We start from the raw sequence: 27,068 nt of genomic DNA, 5'->3' as shown, positions 1-27,068 counted from the left end.
TTAAGGGAAGGGAGGAAGTTGGGAGTGAAAGTGGAAAGAGGAGCCGTAGTGGAAAGCTACGGAGTAATTTCGACTACCTGGGGATCTTTAACGTGCGCTGACATCGCACAGCACACGGACGCCTCTTCGTTTCGCCTCCATCGAAACGAAGCCGCCAAGGTCGGGTTCGAACCCGTGAGTCCGGCACAGTAGTCGGGCGTCTTACCACCTCCGCTGCCTCGTGCAGACAGAAGAGAAAATAGAGAAGAAAGAAAAGGAAGAGGAAAAGACGCGCGTCGCAACAACAGCTTGTCGTCCACCACTGAAGCGGTGGCGGGTGCAATGACGGCTTACAACAGAAAAAATTCGGTGGCAGGCTAGCCCCCACCGCAAGCGGCGGTGACCTATCTGCCCAAGCCCCATCAGGGGAGTAATGCGCATTGTACTCGCCACCGCTTAGGTGGTGGACGACCGCTGCTGCGGCGTGCGTCTTCCCTCTTCCCTCTTTCCTTTCTAATTTCTCTCTTTTGTCCGCACGAGCACGGCCGCTCGATCCGTGGAACGAGGCAGTGGAGCACCCGGGTTCGAACCCGACTTCGGCGGTTGCGTTTCGATGGAAGCGAAATGAAGAGGCGTGCTGTGCCATGGCCGCTCGATCTCCCTTGGGTGCGGCCTGACGAGTCGCGGCGCGGACAAAGGAGAGGGAGTGATCATGGCCTCCGAGATTACCCCCGCGCGTGTGTTTCCGCTGAGGCGATCTCGGAGGCCATGGTGTGATGCGCCTGGTTGCCCTTTCGGCCGCTAGGGGCGCATGGCATCGGTGAAAGCTCCCGGGGAGCCGGCGCGGAGGGAGGCTGAAAATCTGCGGCAGTGTGTGTGTTTTTTTGCGTGTTCTGAGTGTTCCTGCTTGAACTTCACTGCGTAAATAGACGTGCGTCAAAATCAGGTACTGCGAACTTGTTTATCCGAGCGAAGCTGCGCAATACATACATCCGAAGAGTTGGAAATGGGGTTCCTTGTCTATGACTTCGACGAGCGAAAGAATGCTCCCCAGTAAGCACTGTTGCACGTACTCCGACCGTGATTGGGTCAGCTACATTTTTTTGCCAGATTATGTAAGGAGCTTCCGAAAATGCCTAAGAAGTGTTGTGTGCCGCGCTGCCTATCAAATGCTGCAAGAAACCCGGAGCTTTGTTACCCTGAAATACCGTCTATGCAAACTTCCGGGAGGAGTGGCTACGCAACATCTCGCGGCAAGGTAGTGAAAAGGGCAGCCAGTGGCAACCGAGCTCCAGAGCTGTTGTGTGCTCACTGCATTTCAATAAGGACCACTATAGCGAAGGAACGAAACGTAAGTTGCTCAGGCTGGCAGCGGTTCCGACACAGTTGCCTTCTATCCCTCTGTCACAAAATCGGAGCACATTTTCATCAAGCCGGTACGGCGCGAGGCCCGCGCGGCGTCGCGTGCAAAAGCATGGAGAGAAAAGCCTATTTCCCCGCGCGGGAGAGCGCGTAGCTTTGTACGCGTTGCCGTCACCCTCTTTCCCATTGCCCGGGGAGGACGGTGGTACATCGGACTGGAATACGCCAGAAAATTCCAGAATCTTATATGGGACCTAGCCAATGACGACGCGCGGCTCGAAGGGAGGACAGGAGAGAGCTATAACCAGCGAAGCTAAGTGTGTGTGTGCGCTAGCTTTGACGCGTGCTAACAAACAGACGCGGCGCGCCCCATTTAAAGCGACCGCGCCACTTGTTGAGTCAGACAGTTCGTCAGTGTTTGCGACGTGTTCGCCTGTGCTTCGGCTGGACTCCCGGGGATCACTCGCTGCTGGCAAGCCCACGGACCTGCAAGGGAGCGGCGCTCGTCTCGTATGGCGGCCACATCGTGACTCTTGAAGCGTCGGACTGCAACAGTGCCCGGTGAACAGTTTGGTGTTTGTTTATGTAACTCTCTCGTGTTTGATCTGTTGGAAAGCCTCTGTTTTATTGAATCATTCTGTAGTTGCATGCTTAGCGTTTGTATTCTGTGAACCTGTCGTCTGTGCATTTCAAGTGATCTTGTGTATTCCTTTGTATCGTCTCTTGCTGTGCATAAATTGTGTTTTATTTGTTACTTCTGACTCCGATCCTTACTCTGGTTTGAACCGGCGACCGCTGGGCATCAAACGACCACCCCCTTCTGTCAGTACAAGGTAGTTGAATTCCGGCTGAGCTTGCCACGCAGGTCGAGGGCATCTCCTTTGCGACCGGAACAGCTACCCCCACTCACTCTAAGCGTGCCTGGGAGTGTGCGCACCGTTAAGGGTGCATCGTTAATAATCCCCCCATAATTATTAACGGGTGACAATTATTCTCCTCCACCAGAGTTTCCTCTGGCCTCGTCCTGCCAGGGCATAGTTCACCATCTTTCGGGTGCCAACGTGCGCGCTCTCGCTCCGCCCCGGCGGCAAGAGAGTGCCTGGGACGGGCCGTTGCTGCGCCCACACCCCTGTGCACTGCGGGATTGCAACGCGGCCCGCGAAGGGCCTTCACGTTTACTGAGGCTACCTGCATCAACGACGACCTAGGCATTCCTGGCTTAATTCCCTGAGTCGTCTCTTTCTTTTCGGTTTCCTCCTGAGGTGCTTCCTTTTGTTTATTCTTTTCTCGGGGCTTTTCTTCCGGCTTCTCATGGCCTTGCCCTTTTCTTGTTAGATTCCTTGCAGCGCGCAGGCGCGGGACTTTGATCAGGATCTTCGGGAAATGTTGCGCCCTTGATATTTCCCAACACCAAATCGTAGATAGGGCGTTCCATGCACAGGGCTGTCAGTTTTCCAGAATAGTATGGCGTCTGCACTTCCAATTTTGCCTCAGGTAGCAATTGAATTGAGCCGTCAATTAGCCTCACAGGGCATTTCTCGCCTGTTAGATCATTCTCATGAATCAAACTGCGTTTAATAAGTACGGCCCTGCTACCTGTAGCTCAGCACAGAAACTGATTTTCCTTTTATCTTTCCCCTCGAAACCGGCATCCGATTCCACGCAGATCCAGGTTGTGCATGTACTACGGCGTTCACCCCCCGGATTTTCTTGTCCTTCTTCCGATTAACCACCTTCTCTGCTTCCTCCTCCTCTAGGCGGTGCACCACGCGGACTTTCCTGCCGTTCTTAAGCTCAACAAAGCCATCGGCATCTTCTTCCTCCAGGCGATATTCCGACTCTGTCAGAGTCCTCGCGCATGCTGCCTGCGGAGCTGCCTTGTCAGTGTCGGGACACGACATCGCTACATCACTTTGTGCCCCTTCTGTCCGCATTTCCAACACGTGGATGGGTCGTTGGTTGCCAGTTTGCGGCAGTTAGGTGCATAATGGCCTCGTTGTCCGCAGGGATAGCACCTCGGAGGTGACTTTACGCTAGGTTTTGTCTGCCGGAATTCGGGCTTTTGAGGGGTTTCAGAATTTGATTCCTGCTCAAATTTTCGCCTCCCTGGGCTTCCAAATATTGGTCTGCAAGATCCATCATATTGTCCAATGTATGCGCTTTTCTTTCTTTTAGATAAAGCGACAGACCAGGGTGACAGCTATTCAGGAATTGTTCCTTGATTAGTAGTTTGCGAAGTGCGCCATACTCTAGTTCAATTTTTGAGAGTTCTGTCCAGCGGTCAAAATAATGACTCAATCGTCCAACTTACTGTGTTGCCGTTTCACCGTCCATAGGTTTTCCAGTCCTGAACTTCTCACGAAACCCATCCGACGTAAATCTAAACCTTTTAAGTAATGCAGCTTTCACTTTGTTATAGCTGCCTGCACCCTCAGGAGGAAGTCTTCCAAACACACTTAATGCTTCGCCGCTGAGGCATGTGCTCAAGATGGTAGCACATTCACTGTCTGTCCAATTTGCATTTATGGCGATCCTTTCGAAACGCAAGAGGAACGCGTCGAGATCGTCTCTTCTCTCGTCGTATTTCGGAATCAATTTACTTGCGTCTATCCGCAAGCTGCTGTCCTTCACTGGAGCTATGCACTTCAGCTAAACCGCTGTTGTGCCTTGAGTTTTGGAGCTGAAGTTTCATAGTCAGTAATTCCTTTTCTCGCTGAAATTCCTCTTCCCGCTCCTTTCGAGCCTTCTCTCTTTCTTCCTCGGCTTCCTTTCGAGCCCTCTCTCGTTCTTTCTCGGCTTCCTTTCGAGCCCTCTCTCGTTCCTTCTCGGCTTCCTTTCGAGCCCTCTCTCGTTCCTCCTCCGCTCTCTTTCGAGCCCTCTCTCGTTCCTCCTCCGCTCTCTCTCTTCTTTTTCTCTCTGGCTCACCCATTTGCGCAGTTCGGCACCGGACAACCCCAGCTGGGTGCCAGCCTCAATCAACTCTTTCAGATTCATCTCTGAAGCGCGAACTGTTTGGGTGTAGCCTTAAGTCTGCTTAGCGAACGTCGCCTAAACGCTTCCGCGCGGCACAACCTCTCGCTATCGCTCTGCTGCACAGTTTACGACCTCTTCGTAAACTCTTCTAACTCGTTCTCCGTCCTCTGAGCTTGAGTGCACCAAACGTCCTGTCGCGGACGCCAGAATAAATGTCACCCGTTAATAGTTATGGGGGGATTAATAACGATGCATCCTTAATGGTGCGCACACTCCCAGACACGCTTAGAGTGAGGGGGGGGGGGGTAGCTGTTCCGGTCGCAAAGGAGATGCCCTCGACTTGCGTGGCAAGCTCAGCCGGAATTCAACTACCTTGTAGTGACAGAAGGGGGTGGTCGTTTGGTGCCCAGCGGTCGCCGGTTCAAACCAGAGTAAGGATCGGAGTCAGAAGTAACAAACAAAACACAATTTATACACAGCAAGAGACGATACAAAGGAATACACAAGATCACTTGAAATACACAGACGAGAGGTTCACAGAATACAAACACTAAGCGTGCAACTACAGAATGACTCAATAAAACAGAGGCTTTCCAACAAATCAAACACGAGAGAGTTACATAAACAAACACCAAATTGTTCACCGGGCACTGTTGCAGTCCGACGCCTCAAGAGTCACGATGTGGCCGCCATACGAGACGAGCGCCGCTCCCTTGCAGGTCCGTGGGCTTGCCAGCAGCGAGTGATCCCCGGGAGTCCAGCCGAAGCACAGGCGAACACGTCGCAAACACTGACGAACTGTCTGGCTCAACAAGCGGCGCGGTCGCTTTAAATAGGGCGCGCCGCGTCTGTTTGTTAGCACGCGTCAAAGCTAGCGCACACACACACTTAGCTTCGCTGGTTATAGCTCTCTCTTCTCCTCCCTTCGAGCCACGCGTCGTCATTGGCTAGGTCCCATAGAAGATTCTGGAATTTTCTGGCGTATTCCAGTTCGATGAACCACCGTCCTCTCCGGGCAATGGGAAAGAGGGTGACGGCAACGCGTACAAAGCTACGCTCTCTCCCGCGCGGGGAAGGAGGCTTTTCTCTCCATGCTTTTGCACTCGACGCCGCGCGGGCCTCGCGCCATACCGGATTGATGAAAATATGCGCCGATTTCGTGACACCCTCATACAAGCAGCCGGTGACTTCAAAAAAGCGGAGAACGCTTTCTCGTGCGCAATCTCCCGCTCTCACATCTCGGACGAGCGGTACGTTTGCGGAGCAGGAATTTGTGCAATCAGAGTCTAGTGCTGAACACGGCGGGAGTGAAAGCTTGCTAGTCCAGTCAGGTGTAGAAGAAAGCCCTGCTTCGGACGAGTGCTTGACTATAGAAGTACGCCAAATAAAGGTGTGTAAAGATGAAGAATGTCAGGCGTCATTAGATTTGACAGCCTTTTTCGACGATACTAAAAAAAGAACTCATCGCTTTGAAATGCAATCCCGAAGACCTAATGAGCGACTGAAAAAGTTACAAGCAAGTCACGACGAAGTCCACCAACTACTGAAGCGTTATGAAGCTGATCGAGCTGTGCAGGCTGCAATGAACATGTCCAAAGTTGCAGCAGATGGTGATAAGATCGCGAAATTTGTCTTGGAAGAGGTCATGAACTTCGAGAAAGTAAGACCAACATGGGAAGAGCCAACACTGAGAGAATGCGTGTTGTGGAAAGCAACATCCACTAAAGGATATGATTATGTGCGCGGAAGACAGCTTCTTAAATTAGCATGCCGAAGCACACTGCAGAAATTCGTTGGGTCGTCTGCAGGAGAGTCTGGAGTCACGAGCCTTATCAAAGAGTGACTGCACGTAGAGAGGGAAGTTCTGAATTCAGAAAAGGAACCATAGTGCAGCTTAATAATTGACGAAATGTCGATCCAACAAAAAGTAATTTATGATCGTCAGGTAGACAAAATATTTGGGCTGGTCGATAATGTGTGCGAGTCAAGAAAAGGTGCCGCTGAAGTAGCCACCAGACTCCTTTGCTTCGTAGTAAGGGGGCTGTCCACACCCTATGTTATTCCGGTCGGTTACTTTTTTACAAGAAATATCAAACATGACCAGCTGCTCACTCTGACGCTGGATGTAATCAAGGCGGTTGCAGAAGCTGGATTCCGCATTGTTCGTGTTGTTACCGACAACCACCAGACCAACACCGCGATATCCCGTGACATGTCCGATGACAACACTTTGAAACCTGTTGTTCCTCATCCAGTACGCGAATGTGAGCCTCTCCTCTTCTCATTTGACCCTAGTCATCTCATCACGAATCTCAGAACCAACCTCCTAGAGAGAGAGATGTTTGATGGGGTAGAGCCCATTAGAGGTGGTTTTTTTCTCAATACGCTCTACGAAATTCAGGAGCACCTGTTGGTGACGCCAGTGCGACTTCTAAGTCGGGCTCACGTGCAGCCAAACAATCTAGAGAAAATGAAAGTATGCCGCGCTACATTAATATTTTCTCCTGCCGTAATCAGCACCTTGGAATACCTTCAGGAGCATCCCGACTGCCACGAAACAGCATCAGAATTCAGGCACTGTGGATCGACCATCACACTTATGAATTCAATAAGTATATGGTATGGTCTCCACTACATCTCCACTTGGAAATCAAGGCAAACACCATTTGTCAAAGCAGACGACGATCGGCTCACCTGGCTTGAAGTCGAGTTTATCAGCTTCCTCGAATACATCAAAGTGCGAAGTGCAGAATCTCGGGCGAAGTTCCTCGCGAAGGAGACGTATGAAGCCACTGTCATGACGACGAGGTCAACAGTCACTGTGGTCGAGTATCTGCTGACCGATCTCGGTTAAGCATAAATTTTATTAAACTTGATTTAACTGCAGCCGTTTAGTCCATGGCACCAAAATAGTGTCCCTAATTAAATCTTTTTTTTTAGCTTCAAGTACGTACTCACCCGGCCATTTAACAGAGATCCTTATGAGTCTCTGTTCAGTTGCTTCCGCCAATTGAACGGCAGCAACGACCGAGTAGATGCCATAACAGCTGTTTTCACGGCGGAAAAGTTTCTCAAGGGAAGTTTCATATATTGCAGCCAAACTCATTCATGGTCCTCTATTATGTTTCTTTATTTCTTTTCACGAAAGAGTGCAAATATTAATTTGCAGGTAGGCATTTTGGAGGCTGCCAAGTATGGAAATGCACCGTTCAGCTCAGAGTCTCAAGTGGCACTAAGATCTGCAAATGCAACCTGCGAAGCGAAAAATCTAGTAATTACAGAAAACGCGCTGGCTGTGGTTTGGAAAATTCAGCACGTCATGAAGTACGACGAAGTACCTTCAGAAATTGAGTTCGCGCCGCTCACTTACTTGGTTAGGTACCTGGTCTTCGTTTGCGAACGAAAGGTGAGCATATTCCTTTTTAAACTAAGACATGATAAATTCCGCACGTGATTACTTTTTCAGGTGACGTGCCCTGAGTGCAAGCTGCTGCTTAAAGGAAAGCCTTCACGCGATGGAGCATACAAGTTTATGTCTGGCCTTGACCAAGGAGGTCTTAGTTATGCGCGCCCTGAAGCCGTGTGGCTGTGCAAGCTTGTCGGCACCTTTGTCGAGAAGGCCCTTATGTCAGCAGAACTTCATTGTTGTACACGCATTTCCAGACTTCTTTCGGACGCCGTGCTTCCTCACCTCAAGAACTGCCCTCTGCAGTTGAGCAAAGACTGCGTATACCCGCAACACCGTTAAGAATTTTGTGCTGTTTTTGTCAAGAAAATGTTGAGGCCACTCCTTGCCAACTGGGCAGGAGACGGGAATAGCTCCCTGGAAAGTATTCTAAAACTTTCGCGTAAGCCTCTGTGTCGGAAAGTGTTGCATTTATAGACAGCACATGTTGGATTAAAGGTCTTGTTAAAATGTTTCAATATATTACATTTCATTTTTGTATGGTGCACATATATAATTGTATCAAAGATACATAAGCATCCTTGTGATTTTTGTCAGGTGCGCAAGTTTGGAGGGAAGGCCTCGTCAGAAGCAGATGGTACTTCTTTAGCCCCACCTCCTAGACATAATTCACAATATGCATTTATGCCCTCCATAAGCAGAAGTGTAGTCAATTACATCCAGAAAGTCTCTACTACTCGCTGTCTTTTTCATACAACACTGCGCAGGAATGTATTTCTCTATTTCATGAAGCGCTTTCTCCGAAAAAAAAAATCATTGAGTATGTTTTGTGCCGCCAATAAAAAGCGTAAGTTGAGCATGCGCGGTAAAAAGCACTGTCACCGGTTGTTATTACACTCTCAATTGAGTTTTCTGCACAAATTTGAGTGCTGTAAATTTAATTGACCACGGGGGATATCATACGCAAGCGTGTTCGTACCCCTGATCATTTTATATACGCATCAAAAAGTATGAAATTATACCAGACTACCTCATTCTCAAATTTAGATCATTATGAATACTACTGGATAACGAAACAGCAGCTTGAAACGCAATTTTAAAATGCTAAATCGCAGAGATCCGAGGCAACTTACGAGGAGCCTCCGCATACAAATAATGTGTCACAAGATTCAAATTGGCAAGGATTTGAACGAAAGTTTTCGGAACCATTTTGGGAATCGCAGTGCTTACCGCTAAACCCCAGGCAACAATTCCGTTACAAATGCACCCGGCGCCCCGTCAGCGCCTCAACTAGGGTGCTTCGATGTAGCGCGCCGCCGGCGCTGGTATCGAGGCACCCTAGCCTCAACTAAAACCCCTTGATACTTTGAAAGTTACGCCAACGATTGAACTTTGCCGCCGCCGCGCTACCTCCTCGCCTCCTCCTCGCCCTTTGCGCGCCCCTTCGCTGAAGGCCGGCTCTCCGCCCGATTTCCTGAGCGACGATTGGTCGCCATGCCGTTGCCCTTGGAAACCAACGTGCGTCCGGCGTTTTCCTTGTGTTTTCTTTTTTCTTCGATCCATTTTTCTCCTAGTCTCGGCGAGCGAATATTGCGCGCTGTACTTTTACTGCAGCCTGCAAGCTCTATGCCGTGCTGTTGCGCGTACAACTGCAGCAAGCGGCCTGAAGATGGTTACGCGGTACTCATGTTACCTCAAGGCAAGCGTGACGGCTTCTGCATGAGTCAATGAATTCGCAACATTAGTCGAAAGACGTTTATTCCTAGAAAGAACAGAGTTGTTTGCGACGTAAGGTGCCTTTCTTACTCCCAGTAATAACGCGTCACCTGACGCTGCGTTTTTTATTCCTGCTTGCTCCTCAATATTTTTGCGGCGGCAACATGTTCATTCTATAAAAATAAGGTTGTCCTCTGCAGCATGCTGAATATTCTGCGAGGCTCCAAGGCTCCATCCTTTAACACGCTGTCGACTTCTGTACAGTCAGAAATAGGGCACTGTAATCTGCTTTTTGCTGTCAGAGATAACTGGAAAATTACAGTCTCACGATTGCATTTGTCGCGATTATGCTAGGATCCCTGGCCTCCTTCACTAAAAATCAAAATTCGGGCTTGTAGAGGAGCTAGTCTTTCAGCTTGTACTTGTAGTGTGCGTCGGTTACTCGGGAGCAATGAATGCCTGCCCTGAAAAACTCTTTGGCAAGTAAACCCGAGGTATTGCGGGTAATCTGCACTAGTTAGGTCGTACGGCATATTTTTTTCAATTCTTGAATGTGTCTTGCCATGCTTCGACGCACGCGTGGGTTAAAAAGTACGCGTTCGTTTTATCAGGGATACGGCAATGTGAAGGAGGTGTTCATATGATCACAGACACTTCACTTTGATCATGACTACTAGGCGTTGGCAGGTTACCTTCGCTTTGAAAGCTGGAGCTCTAAAACCGCGATTCCGCATATTCATTTACTGCGAGAAAAGTTTTCCCATCCATGTCAAATCAGCCATAATCATTGCAGCAATTTTCTGTATTTACGAAATTTAAACAATCAATAATGATTATAGTTATGATGTAAAAAATAGGGGAACAGTTTGCGAGCAACAATTCTTAGCACTGTAAGATATTACTCATTTCAATTGTATGCAAGAAGATTTTTTTTTCACCTTGCCTGAGTGATTAACTCATCGCTCTCTATGTTCTAGCTACATTTCACTGAAGACCAGTTTGAGTCGCCAATATTACACGAACTCGAAAAACAAACTGAGGCCCAATGCAGTTCCATCAATTTTCTCTCACCGACCTGTCCTGAAGCAAAGGAAGCCTCCTCGACAGAGACATGAACCTCGCGCTGATAGTAGTCAGTTATTTCAGTGGGCTTGTTCTTTTCCCACCTCCATTTATGAGAAAACAAGAAAGTATAAGAATTAAAAGTCAATGTATAGTTGTCTCGTCAGATTTTATGAGATAATAGAGATATGACTGACAACGTAAGTCAATTAAAATTGAAGTATATCAATGGGTCATGGGACGGCATCAGATTAAATATAGATGGTTATGAATAGTGATAGGTAATGATGGTGGCTGTTACGGATAATAATAGTATATGATAGTAATAGGCCCGGATAGTGAGGTGATAGTGTTCGTTGCAGATAGTGACAGTTACGATAGGTCACTGGCATTAGTAGATATAGTAATAGATAGGATAGCGATAGTTAATGAATTGGCAGTTATATGCTTTCTCATTTCCGCACGTTGAAGACCTATGTGCACCCTGTCATTTTGTTATTTGATTTTTGCGTTCAATGAAATCACGCTCTTTTACATAGCGCATGAGGCCGCAGCATGCTTGCCCCAGAACTTCAGTGTGTCGGCAATAGGGCCCACCACTTCTCCCAGTGTACCCTCCTGTCTTTTAACCACACGCGAAGTCAGTGAGTGGCCGTGTACGCAAAAAGATATTTAATTCCTACATCAGCATCATATGAAGACTGCCGTGGCAAACCTGTTCCTTACCTCGAAGCGGCAAGGAGCAGCTCAAAATTTGGTTTTATACAAAATTAACTAATTAACGCAGATTATCGCGGATCGCTAACTAGCACAGTGCCATTACACTTGGCCTAAGCTTGCCAACGGTATACGGTTTAATGTTGCAGCTAAAAGTTAGATTTTAATTGCAATGTACAAAATATCAATTATATTGGCCCAGTAATTGATCAAAATACATGTACAATTAACCAATAATCAAATCTCATTGTTGATCACGTGACATATACTATGCTTAAAGAGATAGCTTGACAGTAGCGAAATAGACTAAGTCCTGTTTTGACCTTCTCTGATCTTGAAGTTCAAAGCACCAGCCTGGATCGTTTTCCGAAGTTTTACCGCGGTGAAAGATTTCACGCTCTAAAAAAAACACAAAGTAAGAGGTAGTACTAGATTAGGTGCACAAAGTAAAACCTTATCATGTGATTTAAAAAGTGCCTGCAGCACAGCCCGAAAGCTTTGTTTATCAGTATTCCCCATTCAAACAGTTCAAAGAAGAAACCAATCAATTCATGAACTTTACTTTTGGCATTCTCAATGTTTTTCTCGCAATTTTTCAAAAATTTTGTACACTCCTGGAGCACAGACCTGTCCCAAGAGCTCGCGCTTCACTCACTGCGGCGGCCGGTCGGCGGGTGGCAAGGAGAAAAAGCGTGTCGTGCGCAACGCTTGCAGCCGCGCGAGGAGAATCGAGGAGGAAAGCGCGGCCCGGAGGAGAGTGTCGCTACTTTCAAATTATCAAGGGACTTTAGCCTCACCTCCTTCGCAGCGCCACGACCGCTTCGGCGGCGCAAACTGACACTTCCGCAATCACAGCCCGCGAGGCGGATTCGGCGGACCGCTCCCAAGGGAGATCGAGCGGCCGTGGCTGTGCGATGTCAGCGCACGTTAAAGATCCTCAGGTGGTCGAAATTACTCCGTAGCCCTCCACTACGGCTCCTCTTTCTCTCTTTCCCTTTTCACTCCCGCCTTCCTCCATTCCCTTACAGCACGGTTGAGGTGTCCACAGAAAACAAGTGAGACAGTTACCGCGCCTTTCCTTTCCCATAAATCAAATCAGTCAGGTGGCTAAGCTACAGAGCCAGTAGCAGGCCCATGCATTTTCTTTTTCTTCTTCCTACAGCCACAACAACAATAGAAAATAAGCGGAGAGACGTCCGTGTCCGGTGCGATGTCAGTGCAGGTTAAAGATCATCACGTGGTTGAAATTACTCAGGAGCCCTCCACTACGGCTTTTCTTTCTCTCTTTCTACTTTCTCTTCCACCTTCCTCCCTTCCATTGCAGCACGGTGCAGGTGTCCACAGAGCAAGTGTGACAACTACGGCGCCTTCTTTATTTTATTTTTAATATTATTAATATTGTCACATTAGGCGGTGCATACGCATAAGGAAAGAAGAAGAAGACTCTCGTGAGTTGGAGAGAAGACGGCGTTCAACAGCGTCGGCTGGTGCCTGCAGAAAACGTCTGTTTTGAAAGCCTTGTCTTCCGTGTCCGCCCTCTGCTACAAGCTGAACTACCCCTTAGCACCTTGGTGGAGGTGCTGGGTAGTTCAGCGAGGCCTTGACTCCTGTTTCACATACGTCATCTCCTGCACAGGCAACAATAGCTATGATACAGGCTGTTGTCCGCCAAGAATTCGCTAATGTTGGCCTCGTTTCAAATCCTGCCCCACCACCCCCTGCACCACAGCCAATCCCAGTGGTTGCTGCTTCTGCCACAACACCGCCCTACACACCGCGCTACCCTACCCGCAATCCTGCGGAGTGGCGCACATCTGACGATAGGCCTATTTGCTTCGTCTGCTGTCGAGCTGGCCATACGTCCCGCTATTGCCGCAGTCGTCCGGCTCCCCCCTATCAACTCTATTACGGCCCTCTCCACCATAACTATTATAAACCACCACGACGTGTTTCTGTCACCCCAGCACATCTTCGTACTGAGAACACAGAGCAAGACCGTCGTCCTAGCCGTTCTCCATCACCTCAAGCCCACCATTCCTGATCACCGACCATTCCTGTCGCCGCAGCTTGTCCCCAACGTACAAAGGCACCTACTCGGGAAACTAGGCAACGCAGCGCCCGGACGTGACGCTGCGTTACCAACCCGGACAGCCAACTGTGTTTCGACCATCGCACCGCGCCGCAACCTGATCAATGTCCTCGTAGATAGAGTCCCTGTTCCCGCTCTCATTGACACTGGAGCCCATATTTCAGTTCTTAGTTCGTCGTTCCGCCAGCGCCTCAAAAAAGTTCTTACGCCCGCTAACACCTTTACAGTTCGTGTTGCCTATGGAAACACTGCTGCCATCAACGGAATGTGCACTGCACGCGTTAGCATCGCCGGCCACCACGTCCCTGTGCTCTTCGCCGTCCTTACTACTTGTCCTCAACACGTGATTTTAGGCCTAAACTTTTTAACAGCCCATTCCGCTCTCATTGACTGTTCCTCCGGACGTCTGCGCCTAGCCCTGCCCTATTGTGTTCACGACCCCAGTGCTGAGCATTCCCAGCCTCGCCTCCGCTCCATTACATTCACTCGCCTACCTCCCGAGGCGGCAGTATACGTGCCCATGTCACCTTTTCCCTCCCTTCCTGACGGCGAATACGTTGTCAACACCATCACCGACGTTACTCTACAGCGCAACATCGTCCTACCTCATAACATTGTACACGTTGAGAATAACCTCACCTACATTCCCGTACTCAACTTCAGCATGCCTTCGCAAGTTCTCCCGGAGGGCATTTTCCTTGCCGAGCTGTCGCCTTTGTCCAGCTTTACTATTTCTGCAGTGCTGTCCGACCGTCACGCCGACGTACCTGCACAGCATGTCCCATCACATAATCCGGAGGACCGCATCTCAGCCGCCTCTGACCTGCGTCCCGAATATGCCATCGGTCGGCCTTTTGCGGTCATACAGCGACATTTTTGATTTCGGTCACAGATCCCTGGGCCAAACGTCCGTCGTCACACATCGTATTGATAATGGAGATGCCCGACCTATTCATCGACGGCCTTACAGAGTTGCTCTTTCTCGAACGCAGGATCATTCAGGAAGAAGTAGAGAAAATGTTCGCAAGCATCATTATTGAGCCGTCAAGCAACCCCTGGGCGTCTCCGGTAGTACTCGTCAAAAAGAAAGACAGCAGCTGGAGGTTTTGCGTTGATTATCGACACCTAAACAAGATAACAAAGAAAGACGTGTATCCTCTTCCAAGGATCGATGACGCTCTCGACTGCCTGCATGGTGCCAACTACTTCTCCTCCATCGGTCTCCGTTCTGGATAATGGCAGATCTCTGTTGACGAAAGAGATCGTGAAAAGACGGCTTTTGTCACTCCAGATGGCCTCTACCAATTCAAGGTGATGCCTTTCGTCTTATGTAATGCCCCTGCGACATTCGAGCGTATAATGGACTCCCTATTACGCGGGCTCAAATGGACCACATGTCTGTGCTACCTCGATGACATCATCGTATTTTCATCAACCTTTGAAGGCCACCTTCATCGTGTTTCGGCAATTCTTGGCTTCTTCCGACGAGCTGGCCTTCAGTTGAACTCCAAGAAGTGTACCTTTGGTCGCAGGGAACTGAAGTTCCTAGGACATTTATTCAACACCCATGGCATCGAGCCGGACCCCGACATTATTCGCGCTGTAAGGGATTTCCCTATACCGAAATCTAGCAGCGACGTGCGTAGCTTCCTCGGACTTTGTTCATATTTCCGTCGATTTGTACCAAACTTCGCAGAAATAGCCCGTCCGCTCACGCAGCTTCTGAAAAAAGAGGTCTCCTTTACCTGGGGCCACGAACAATCGGCCGCCTTCGTCGCTCTTATTGCCCGCCTCACCGGTCCGCCAGTATTGGCTCACTTCAATCCGTCAGCGCCCACAGAAGTACGCACCGACGCAAGTGGTCATGGAATTGGTGCCGTTCTCGAACGTCAGCTCGGTTTACCTCGCGTCATCGCCTATGCCAGCCGACTCCTCTCTTCGGCCGAACAAAATTATTCCATCACAGAACGTGAGTGTTTAGCCCTAGTTTGGGCCATTACAAAGTTCCGCCCTTACTTGTATGGGCGGCCATTCACAGTAGTCACTGACCACCACGCACTATTTTGGCTTTCTACACTCAAAGACCCTACTGGCCGCCTTGGACGTTGGGCCTTGCGCCTTCAGGAGTACAATTTTTCAGTAGTTTATAAGTCTGCCCAGTTGCATCGAGACGCTGATTGCCTGTCCCGTCATCCAGTCGACCCGCCAAGTCAACCTGAATGTGACAATGATGCTTGCGTGCTCTCTATTTCTGATTTTACCAACATTCGCCGTGAGCAACGCCAGGACCCTCAGCTTCGCGAAATTATCAATCGCCTCAACGCCGATCGCCATGACCCTTCGATTCGTTTGTTTGTGCTCCGCGACGGCACCTTATACCGGCACAATATGCGACCTGATGGCCCCGACCTTCTACTAGTAGTCCCTCAGCACCTACGCTCAGCCCTCCTTCAACAGCTTCACGACGTTCCTACAGCGTGTCATCTAGGCGTCTCTCGCACATACGACAGTGTGCGCCGTCGGTTCTCTTGGCCAGGCCTATATCGCGCAGTCCGCCGCTACGTAGCTGTTTGTGACCGCTGTCAACGCCGGAAAAAGCCATCGGTTTTACCAGCGGGACTTCTGCAGCCAGTCGGCATCCCCATAGACCCATTTTCTCGAGTGGGTCTGGATCTTCTAGGGCCTTTTCCACTGTCCGCATCGGGGAACAAATGGATTGCGGTGGCCACTGATTACACCACACGCTACGCGGTCACACGAGCAATACCAACCAGTTGTGCAACTGATGTCGCTGCTTTCCTCCTCAACGACGTTATACTCGTCCATGGAGCTCCCCGCCAACTGCTCACCGACCGTGGCCGTCGCTTTCTGGCTCGTATAGTCGACGAGATCCTACGGCTGTGCAACGTTCGTCATTCTTTCACGACTGCCTACCATTCACAGACGAACGGGCTTCCCGAACGCTGACTGACATATTGTCTATGTACGTTTCTGATGACCACCGTGACTGGGACATAACGCTGCCATTTGTGACATTCGCTTACAATTCGTTGCGTCACTACACTACCTGCTACTCCCCCTTTTATCATCTATACGGCCGTGAACCTCTGCTTCCTTTTGACAGCCTGCTCCCGTCTGTCACCACTGCCAGCTCATATGCTCGTGACGCCATAGCCCGAGCTGATGCTGCCCGCGTTGTTGCTCGCAACCGACTCGCAGCCTCTCAGCACTCCCAGAAACGTCGCTATGATTCCTGTCATCGCAACACCGAGTATTCTTGTGACTCTCTCGTGCTGCTTTGGACCCCAGCTCGCCGCATTGGCCTCTCGGGAAAACTTTTGCCCCGTTATACAGGACCCTACCGTATTTTACGACAAGTGACACCAGTGACATACGAAATTCCGCCCTTGCATCTCACCCGCCATGCCTCTACACCACGCACTGAGACAGTCCATGTTGCACGCCTAAAGCCGTACTACATGGACCCTGGTTTGGATGCTAGTACGCACCGGGACGGTGCTTTTCAGCCGCCGGGGTAGTGTCACATTAGGCGGTGAATAGACATAAGGAAAGAAGAAGAAGACTCTAGTGAATTGGAGAGAAGACGACGTTCAACAGAGTCGGCTGGTGCCTGCAGAGAACGTCTGTTTTGAAAGCCTTGTCTTCCGTGTCCGCCCTCTGCTACAAGCTGAACTACCCCGTAACAATATTACTGCGCTCGGCGTCTTGCGTGTTCCCTTGCCAAGGCGTTCTGCGCTTGGTTCATGCGTCTCTGCTGCGCAGGCAGTGGTGTTGGCAAGCGGTCGCGGTGCCCGGAAGCTCTGATGTGATGCACAGCGCACCTTTGGCTCCTCTTCGGTTTCCGCGCATACGCACTAGTGGCCTGTCTAAAGACGGTGATATGCGTTGCTCACTAGCGTAGTGAAGCTCTCAATACAAAACGTAAATATGTCGTCTGACGACAGTCACACGGCCAGGATGAGTTGCGAAACATGATGACGAAGTTCCATGAGGTGATGAATTGGAAACCGTAAAAATTGACAGTGGCTTAGCTTGGTTAAGCCTGGTAATTGCGAATGCAATAGCTATGGCTACGCCTAGGTTCAGCTGGTGGTGTAGCTGGTTGAGGTGCTTGTGGTTATGTTCATGGTTATGCAGTGATTCACTCAGGCTACGGCATATGGTTCAACTATTGTTTATTGCGGGGTGCTACCTGATTATTCTATGTATAACTAGTAGCGAGGCAAGCAGTGCCGTGGCTGCAACGATATACTTGGTTGTGGGTGAGTTTAAGACAGAATGTACAACTGCCGCTCCGGAACTGGCTGCAACGGCATTTTTCACGGCATCAAAAATGAAAGCATCCCTGGAGATTGCGTTGGTTCCACCTGCAGCTAGACCACCTCCTATAGTATCGAACGTTTTGCACCCCGGCGGTAGCTGCGGTAGGAGCGGGAGTTAGCCACGGTTGGTAGCTAGGTCACGCTAAAGGTCAGTGGTAGCTGCCGCCTCGCTACGCGAAGGGCTGAAAAGTGAAAATAGTATTGCTTTCGCAATAAAAAGTGGGGGCCTCTTGAATTAACTTTACAAAGTCACTAGACCAAGCTGACTTGAAAAGTGCATCTGCAAGTCATTGACAAAATGGCATGGCCAGAGTTCTATGGAAAAAAGGACGACTCATTTAGAGTAGTAAAAGCAGCAAAAAAACCTCGGGCTTTCGTGTTTCTCACGTGCAGAGTCTACAGTGGTCTAAAAGTATAGCGAATATTCCCGTAAATACACTGTATGTATTTTTATCAGAAGGCGCATGCATTTCGAACTCCTTGACCTTAGGTATCTGATAATAAGAAATAATGCTGATCGGTGTCCCATATTCAAACACGTTCGAGAATATCGCAGATGAATATACTAGGTGTCTAGTTTTTAACAATGATTTGTCCACATTATTAGGTCAGAAATCCGAATTGGCTAATTTTGCGAAAATGTATCCGCAAAACGTGGAAGCAAAGAGTGGGGCAAAACATGCAGTGTTACATATGATATGACGCCACATTAGGATAACATTTGTAGTCATGAATGTATTTGCATAGATGTCTTGTCACCCCGATTCACGTCATGTGAGTCACATTTAATCATGAGTCAGTCAGATCGGAAATCCAGAGTGCATGACCTGTGTAAGTCAAACTTAGAGACGACCCTGGCCTCTGTCTAGTCATTACTCACATGTGCTAAGGCAAGACAATAAAACATGCTGAGGCATAATAATCAAATGTGCTGAATGGAATAAATCAAGGCGCTCACATATGCTGAGACATGTCACTGAAACGCGCTAAGTCAGTATGCTAGTACTGTGCCATGGGTAGCCAAACTGAATCACAAATAATGTTCAGTCGTCGGTCAGAGATTTCATGTTACTATGAGTGTACCAAGTGACAAGGGTGCATGACAGTCAAGTTTTCTGAAAATGTCAGCATGGCTGTGAGAGTGTAAGGTGATAATGTTTTATGGCGGTCAAGTTACATGAAACTACTGTTGCTATGAGAACGCATTCTGAGAAATTAGATGTTCCACCGGCAATTCCACAGTTGCAATAGTACTGCAACGAACGGGTGCCAAAGAACAGCAGGCGACAGGAGAGAAGGTGTGCTGTCCACTCCAATACTTGCAGTAGCACTGCCGGAAATGCGAGCCAGAGAACCTAAATTTCCAATTTTCAGCACGAACCATGGCGTTGCGCAAAAGGTACACAAGCAGCGCGCGTCGTACGCATTCAGCAGCAAAGATCGGAGTTTTGCATTTTCTCCGAGTATTCTCTGTAGTACGCTCAAAACTTTTACAAGAGATTTGCTATCACTTGAGGTTTGCGAGCTTCTTTTTCAATTCGTATCGGTTGAGAAGCTTTCTTTACTTCCTGTTTCCTAATATGTTAGCAGAGAGTTGCCTCATTCTGGCAGGAAAGTATATTATGAGCCACTGCTCAAGAAATGTCTTCATTCCAGCCCAAATCTGGAACTCTGGGCGTGATCTTCTGAAAGCCGGTGAATGATAGCGATGTTCCGTAGGTACAGATGAAAGGGGCGAAAGATCTAGCAACGCGCTCAAACAAATCCCACCGGCAAGGAAGCAGCCACCCTGGTGTCACAAAATCGGCGCACATTTTTATCAAGCCGGCGCAGCGCGAGGCCCATGCGGCGCCGCATGGAGGCTTCCACAATGTTCGAGAAAAGCCTCCTTCCCCGCGCGATAGGGCGCGTAGCTTTGTACCCATCGCCGTCACCCTCTTTCTCATCACCCGGCGATGACGGTGATTCATCAGTCTGGAATATGCCAGAGGTCTGCAGAATTATCCACGGGTCCTAGCCAATGACGACGTGCGGCTCGACGGGAGGAAAAGGGAGCGCTCTAACCAGCAAAGCTAAGTGTGTGTTCGCGCTAGCCAGTCAGTCAGTCAGTCGGTCAGTCAGTGTGTGTGGCGTGCTCGCAAGTGTGACAACTGGATTCCCGGAGATCACCCGCTGCTGGCAAGCCCACGGACCTACGAGGGAGCGGCACTCCTCTTGTATTTCGGCCACATCGTGACTCTTGACGCGTCGCACTGCAAACAGTGCCCGGTGAACAATTTGATGTTTCTTCTTGTGACTCTCTCGTGTTTGATCTGTGTTCTAAAGCCTCTGTGTTTTTGAATACCTCTGTAGTTGCATGCTTAGCATTTGTTTTTCTGTGAACCTCTCGTCTGTGCAATTTTAGTGTTTGTGTATTCCTCTGTATCGTCTCTTGCTGTGTATAAAGTTTGTTTGATTGTTACTTCTCACTCAACCTTTACTCTGACTTGAGCCGGCGGCAGCTGGGCACCAAACGGCCACCCCCTCCTGTCACTACAAGGTAGCTGAATTCCGGCTGAGGTTGCTACGCAGGTCGGGGGCACCTCCTTTGCGACCGGAACAGCTACCCCCACTCACTCTAAGGGTGTCTGGGAGTGTGCGCACTGTTAAGGGAGCATCGCTAATAATCCTTCTAATTATTAACGGGTGACAATTATTCTGGCGTCCGCGACAGGACGTTTGGTGCACTCAAGCTCAGAGGACGGACAATGAGTTGAAAGAGTTTACGAAGAGGTCGTAAACAGTGTAGGAGCGGAGCGATAGCGAGAGGTAGTGTCACGTAGAAGCGTTTAGGCGAGGTTCGCTAAGTAGACTTTAGGCTACACCCAAACGGTTCGCGCTTCAGATATGAATCTGAGAGAGCTGATTGACGCTGACAGCCAGCTGGGGTTGCCCGGTACCGAACTGCCCAAATGGGTTAGCCAGAGAGAGAAAGAAGAAAGAGAGAGAGCAGAAAAAGAACAAGAGAGGGCTCGGAGAGAAGCCGAGGAAGAACGAGAGAGGGCTCGAAAAGAGGCCGAGAAAGAGAGGGAGCAGAAAGGGAAAGAGAGAGGGCTCTAAAGGAGCGGGAAGAGGAATTTCAGCGGGAAAAGGAATTACTATGAAACTTCAGCTCCAAAGATCAGGGAACAACAATGGTTTTGCTGAAGTGGATAGCCCCAGTGAAGGACAAAGCAGCTTGCAGATAGATGCAAGTAAATTCATCCCGAAGTACGACGAGAGAAGAGACGATCTCGACGCGTTCCTCTTGCGCCTCGAAAGGATCGCCATAAATGCAAATTGGACAGACAGTGAATGTGCTACCATCTTGAGCACTTGTCTTAGCGGCGAAGCATTAAGTGTATTTGGAAGACTTTCTCCTGAGGATGCAGGCAGCTATAACAACGTGAAAGCTGAATGACTTAAAAGCTTTAGATTTACGACGGATGGATTTCGTGAGAAGTACAAGACTGTTAAACCTATGGACAGTGAAACGGCAACACAGTAAGCTGCGCGATTGAGTCATTATTTTGACCGCTGGACTGAACTCTCAAAAATTAAACTAGAGTATGGCGCACTTCGTGAACCCCTAATTAAGGAACAATTACTGAGCAGCTGTCACCCTGGTCTGTCGCTTTATTTAAAAGAGAGAAAAGCGCATACATTGGACGAAATGATGGATCTCGCTGACCAATATTTGGAAGCCCAGGGAGGCGAAAATGTGAGCAAGAATGCAAATTCTGAAACCCCTCAAAAGCCCGAATTCCGGCATACAAACCTAGCATAAAGTCACCCCCGAGGTGCTATCTCTGCGGACAACAAGGCCATTGTGCACCTAACTGCCACAAACTCGCAATCAAAAATCCATCCGCGTGTTGGAAATACGGACAGAAGAGCCACAAAGGAATGTCGTGTCCCGAAGCGAACAAAGCAGCTTCGCAGGCGGCACGCGCGAGAGCTCTATCAGAGTCGGAATGTCGCCTGGAGGAAGAAGATGCCGATAGCTTTGTTGAGCTGAAGAACGGCAAGGAAGTCCGCGTCGTGCGCGGCCTAGAGGAGGAGGAAGCAGAGAAGGTCGTTAATCGGAAGGACAAGAACATCCGGGTGGTGAACGCCGTAATACATGCGCAACCTGAATCTGCGGCGAATCGGATGCCGGTTTCGAAGGGAAAGTTAGGAGGAAAATCAGTTTCTGTGCTACGAGATACAGGCAGCAGTGCCGTAATTGTTACACGAAGTTTGATTCAGGAGAAAGATCTGACTGGTGAAACGTGCCCTGTGAGGCTAATTGATGGCTCATTTTAGTTGCTACCTGAGGCAAAATTTGAAGTGCAGACGCAATATTAGTCTGGAAAACTGACAGACCTTTGCATGGAATGCCCTATCTACAATTTGGTGTTGGGCAATATTAAGGGCGCAACATTTCCCGAGGATCCTGGCCAAAAATCCGTGCCTGTGCGCTGCAGTGAACCTAAAAACAAAAGGGGGAAGGCGAGGAAAGCAAGGCCCCGAGAAGCCGGAGGAAACTGAAAAGACAGAGACGACACAGGAGATAGTCAGGAATGCCTAGGCCGTCGTTGATGCAGGTAACCCAAGTGTTTTTCCTACTTATGGGGACATTACTTGGAATATTTCCCCTTCAGCAGAAGGAATGCCGGTGCCTAGGAAAGAACACTACTACAGTGATTTGTTTGGTTGGTCTGTGCGCGTTGGCACAGATTCCCGTGTATCCGTCGGCGCTGCTGGTTGTAGGGGCATTTATCGGCACACATTGGTTGTGTGCTTTGCAAGGGGACTATCAGACATGCCTAAGGAATTTTCAGCAGCCCGATCTGGGAACATGGAAGCACCTGAAATGCGAGAGCCTAGCGCGAAGACAGAATCCCTGGCGGAGAGAAGGGTGTCACGCACTGATCGCTGGTTGGAATTGCGCTCGAAAATTGATTTGTGCGCTTCGCATTTGAAAAGCTGTGTGTTTCTGTGTTGTTGATTCCTGTGTGTATCCGACAACAGTGTGTTACTGTGTTTGTGAACATCCTGTAGTGATGTGTGAAAACATTTGTCATCAGAGGCTGAGAAACTTGTGATACTTCTGATGTGTGCATTGTAATTTGTGGTTGCAATTTGTGAAATTTGTGCAATGTGTGTGTGTGTGACGTGGACATTTGCCCAATGTGGTTTGTAAGCGCATGCATGTGCGCGCGATGTTCGTGGGCGTTGTGAACATTGTAGGACAATATTCTTTAAGGGAGGGGCAGTGTCACGAAATCGGCGCACATTTTTATCAAGCCGGCGCAGCGCGAGGCCTGTGCGGCGCCCCATGGAGGCTTCCACAATGTTCGAGAAAAGCCTCCTTCCCCGCGCGATAGGGCGCGTAGCTTTGTACGCGTTGTCGTCACCCTCTTTCCCATTGCCCGGAGATGACGGTGGTTCATCGGTGTGGAATGCGCCAGACCTTTCGAGAACATTCTATGGGACCTAACCAATGACGATGCGCGGCTCGACGGTAGGAGAAGGGAGCGCTCTAACCAGCGAAGCTAAGTGTGTGTGCGCGCTAGGTTTGGCGCGTTTTAACATAAACACGCGGCGCAACCTATTTAAAGAGACCGCGCTGCTTGAGTCAGTCATTCACTCAGTGGTTGCGGTGTGTTCACGAGTGCTTCGACTGGACGCCCGGGGATCACCTGCTGCTGGCAAGCCCACGGACCTGCGAGGCAGCGGCGGTCGTCTTGTATGGCGGCCACATCGTGACTCTCGAGGCGTCGGACTGCAACAGTGCCCGGTGAACAATTTTGTGTTTGTTTATGTAACTCTCTTGTTTCATCTGTATTGTGAATCCTCTATGTTATTGAATACCTCTGTATTTGCATGCTTAGCCTTTGTTTTTCTGTGAGCCTCTCGTCTGTGCAATTTTAGTATTGGTGTATTCCTCTGTATCGTCCCTTGCTGTGTATAAAGTTTGTTTTGCTGGTTACTTCTGGCTCCAACCCTTACTCTGACTTGAACCGGCGACAGCTGGGCACCAAACGGCCTCCTCCTCCTGTCACTACAAGGTAGTTGAATTCCGGCTGAGCTTGACACGAAGGTCGAGGGCATCTGTTACAACCACGGTTGTAACAGGTGAGGCAGGAGGAAAGCACTATGCCGTCGGAGGTCCACTGTAGTGTTGACATCACTAAAGTACCACCGTCAAATGCATAATCCAGGTTACAAATGATGAGGTGCTCACGGTCAGGGCTGAAAACGTAGTGAAGCGCAGCGAGCACACGTATTGGGGAGGAGGCAGAATCGGGTTCGAGATCAGTGTCCGCAGTGTGAATGAAGCTGTCGTGGCAGGAGTTAAGGGCAGACGCTCACGATAAAAAGTCCCAGCCTAAAATTTGTTCCTGAACGCATGACCGAATCGCCACAAACTCAACATGATGCATCTGGTCATCAAAGAGAACTCGTGGTGTTCATTGCCGTATGGGCGTGATGATAGCACCGTTGGCTCCACGGAGAGGGGGCCGATGTACGGAGTTGTCCCTTTGCGGAGACGATAACCAAAATTGCTATTAATGACGTAGTAAGCGACACCTGTATTTCTAAGGACTTCAACGAATGCTCGTTCGATCAGTAATTTTAGCATGTTAGACGAGTGTCCGGGAGGAATTCCAGAGTTCATTTATGAAGCAGATTTTCCTCCAAAAACTGCTTCTGTTTGTTTTCCGCGCTAGGAAAGAAGTGTTGGGAAAGAGGTCGAAGAGGAGAAGGGTTGTGAAAAGGCGATGGCGAACGGCGTCGGGTAGAACGAGAGGGTCGGGAATTATCCTAGGAATCCTGCGGCGAAAAGGAACAAACGCTGGATCTAGCTCAATAATTTCAGCCCGAATATGGAACTATGTGTGTGATCCTCCGAACACCGGAAAGAAGTGAACGTTCTGTCACCGCACTCACAACACATTTAAATGAACCATGTGAAATGTCTTCTTTTCTTATGTCCACGCAAATCATTCTTTTTGCACATCTACTCCATATGTTTAACATATAAGTCTGTAAGGAAAATATACCAGTCTCATAGCAAAATATCTAGCATTTTAAGGCCCCTAAACGATCATTTCTACGTTAACAGGGCTCCATTGCTTTTTAAGTACAGCTTGGCATTGTGCCAGGATTGACCTCATCCACGTGCTGCATCTCAGCTGCACTTCTATTTGCAAAAACACATTAACAGTACATAGGTATTTCTCATGTAGAAAGTGTGAAAAATGCGTCGATAGATTTTTTTGGTTGTTGGTTCAGCGCCAAAATTTACACTTCAAAATAATGAAGTAGTCAAGAGCACGACAAATGTGGTGACAAAATTATTACGTTTTTGAGGGGCATAATTAAAGCTCAAATTTCAAGACCATCATAAGTTAAGATTCATTTGTAGAATTTTGTAATATTATCAAATTCGGAAAATATACATTTATGACGTGAAGATTCGAAAGAATTTTCAGAGCTCTAACGCACTGCATATTTAGAAAATTGCCTACTCTTTTTTTCGGAATGCCTCAGGAACAGCCAACATTTGTGTTTTTAAAGATTACGCATTGTGAGATAGGGTTATACCATGGGCTGTGTCCAATCCAATCCATGCAGTTTAAATAAGAATTATTTGCGTTGGAAATTTCAAAGATATCTAATGATTATAATAACCGAAGAAGTGGATGGATGAATAGACGGAACATTACTCCATATCCATCTACGAAGGCCCCGCTATCTCAATTTGAAACCAGAAAGAATCAGAGGTGGCTCTGTAAGGGGCTGTGGCGCAATTGCGACCAAATGGCTGATAGCTCAGAGCACAAAGAAACCTCCCCGTTTCACCTCCATCGAAAAACAGCTTCCAGAGGTCAGGTTCTACCTTGGATACCCCGATCATTAGTCGATCGTTTTAACCACTGAGCCATCACGACCTGAAATGTGGCATACTTTGTCAGATTTCGAGGGACGCGCCCCTATTCCATGTAGATCTGAATGTGAAATCACATTTCAAAATCACCTCTGATGGAAGGAGCACCATAGCCACAGCTGTGTGCTTGACATTAACTTCCGCAGCGGCGCCGACTACCCCTTCAACTCGTCCCTTTCTCTAGTATTGGAGTGAAAGAATCGCTGCGCTAAGTGCTGAGCTTCGCATGTCTGATAACTTGACCTTAAAGTGACATTTATAGAAGAACGAAGGCAAACACTAAGACGTCCCTGAATGCGTTTTAATCCCCGGCTGTCCCCACTGCCGTCAATGTGGCAACAGGGCGCTCAGTCTCTTCCGCACACTCCCCCACTTATAAAACCTCGTCTTCCTTCTCATCGTTCAGTTTGCAGATTCTTGCCAGACTCTGCAACATGCTTCATGCCCTGAGTAGAGACCGGTTTCATTTAAATCGCCTCTGATGACAACAATGCGACTTATGCGATAATGCGACTGATGGATGGGGTCCAAGATGCTGTCGTAAGAACTGCAAATACAAAACTTAAGTGTGCTCGTCTAGCGTCTTCTTCAGTTTCGCGTTGTGGTCCGTTTGGTAATTCTAACTGCTGAGATATAAGGTTCATCGCTGCTATGTTTGAGCGTCATGGTACCATTGGTCCTCGTCAATGCTGCACGATGTCCAGAGGGTCCGTTTCTGTTAGACCAGCGCACCGCCTCTACTTGTATCAACTGTGACAACACGTGCTCTGCGTCCAGGTGACGTCCTGCTCACAAGTGAAAAGGTCCCCTCAGCTGCTCCGTGTTTCCTTTAATAGTAAAAGTCTCGATTCCCAGAGCAGTGATAGTTTCATGCAGATTCTGCTCGACGTCTGACTTTGTTACGACGAGGAAAATAATAAAACTGATCTCAACGCTAGAAGTTCACAGCGCAGCTCGAAATTCTTGGCGCTCATCCTCGATCTCAGCACTCACAGTACTCACGCACACATTCTAGCACAAACAGCACAACACTTTGGAACAACAGTTCGTTTCCACAGCGTTCTTTCCCTGCGCACTGGAATTTGATTCTTCCTGTATTAGTGAAAGAGCGGCCGCTTTTTTCCCGTGGTTTTCGATGGGCGGCTCTCTTCTATCAACGGCAGCTGCCTAAGTGCTCGCTGCGTTACATTATACACTTCTTGCATTTCTTTAATAGCACCAGAAATGAGCTCTTTGTTGTGCAGCTCTGCCTCTTTTCTACAGAGGTCAAAGTAACAGCTCGAATTACAGCTACAGCGTCTTCCTGTCGCGTGTACTACAGAGAAGTTGCCGTGTTGAGCTCTTCGAGAGACACTGAGTATCTCTGCTGTTTTCTTCCTTTTCCGTCTTTGTCACAGCCGCTGCCTACTCTTTATTTATTTATTTTACCCTGAGAATATATATACACATACATTTTAGAGGGGAGGG

The 27,068-nt window shown here is 48.8% G+C and overlaps 1 pseudogene; it reads left to right on the top strand.

Moving 5' to 3' along the window:
• Positions 1 to 8,197, top strand: part of LOC146177137 (uncharacterized) — a 29,366-nt pseudogene extending 21,169 nt beyond the window's left edge.
• Positions 8,198 to 27,068: the final 18,871 nt, after the last annotated feature.

Source organism: Amblyomma maculatum, chromosome 10 (assembly GCF_055883805.1).
Source record: "Amblyomma maculatum isolate TAMU_Amacu chromosome 10, ASM5588380v1, whole genome shotgun sequence".
Lineage (NCBI taxonomy): Eukaryota > Metazoa > Arthropoda > Arachnida > Ixodida > Ixodidae > Amblyomma > Amblyomma maculatum.
Note: the sequence above shows the minus strand (reverse complement) of the source record. Positions and strands in the feature narration are given on the sequence as shown.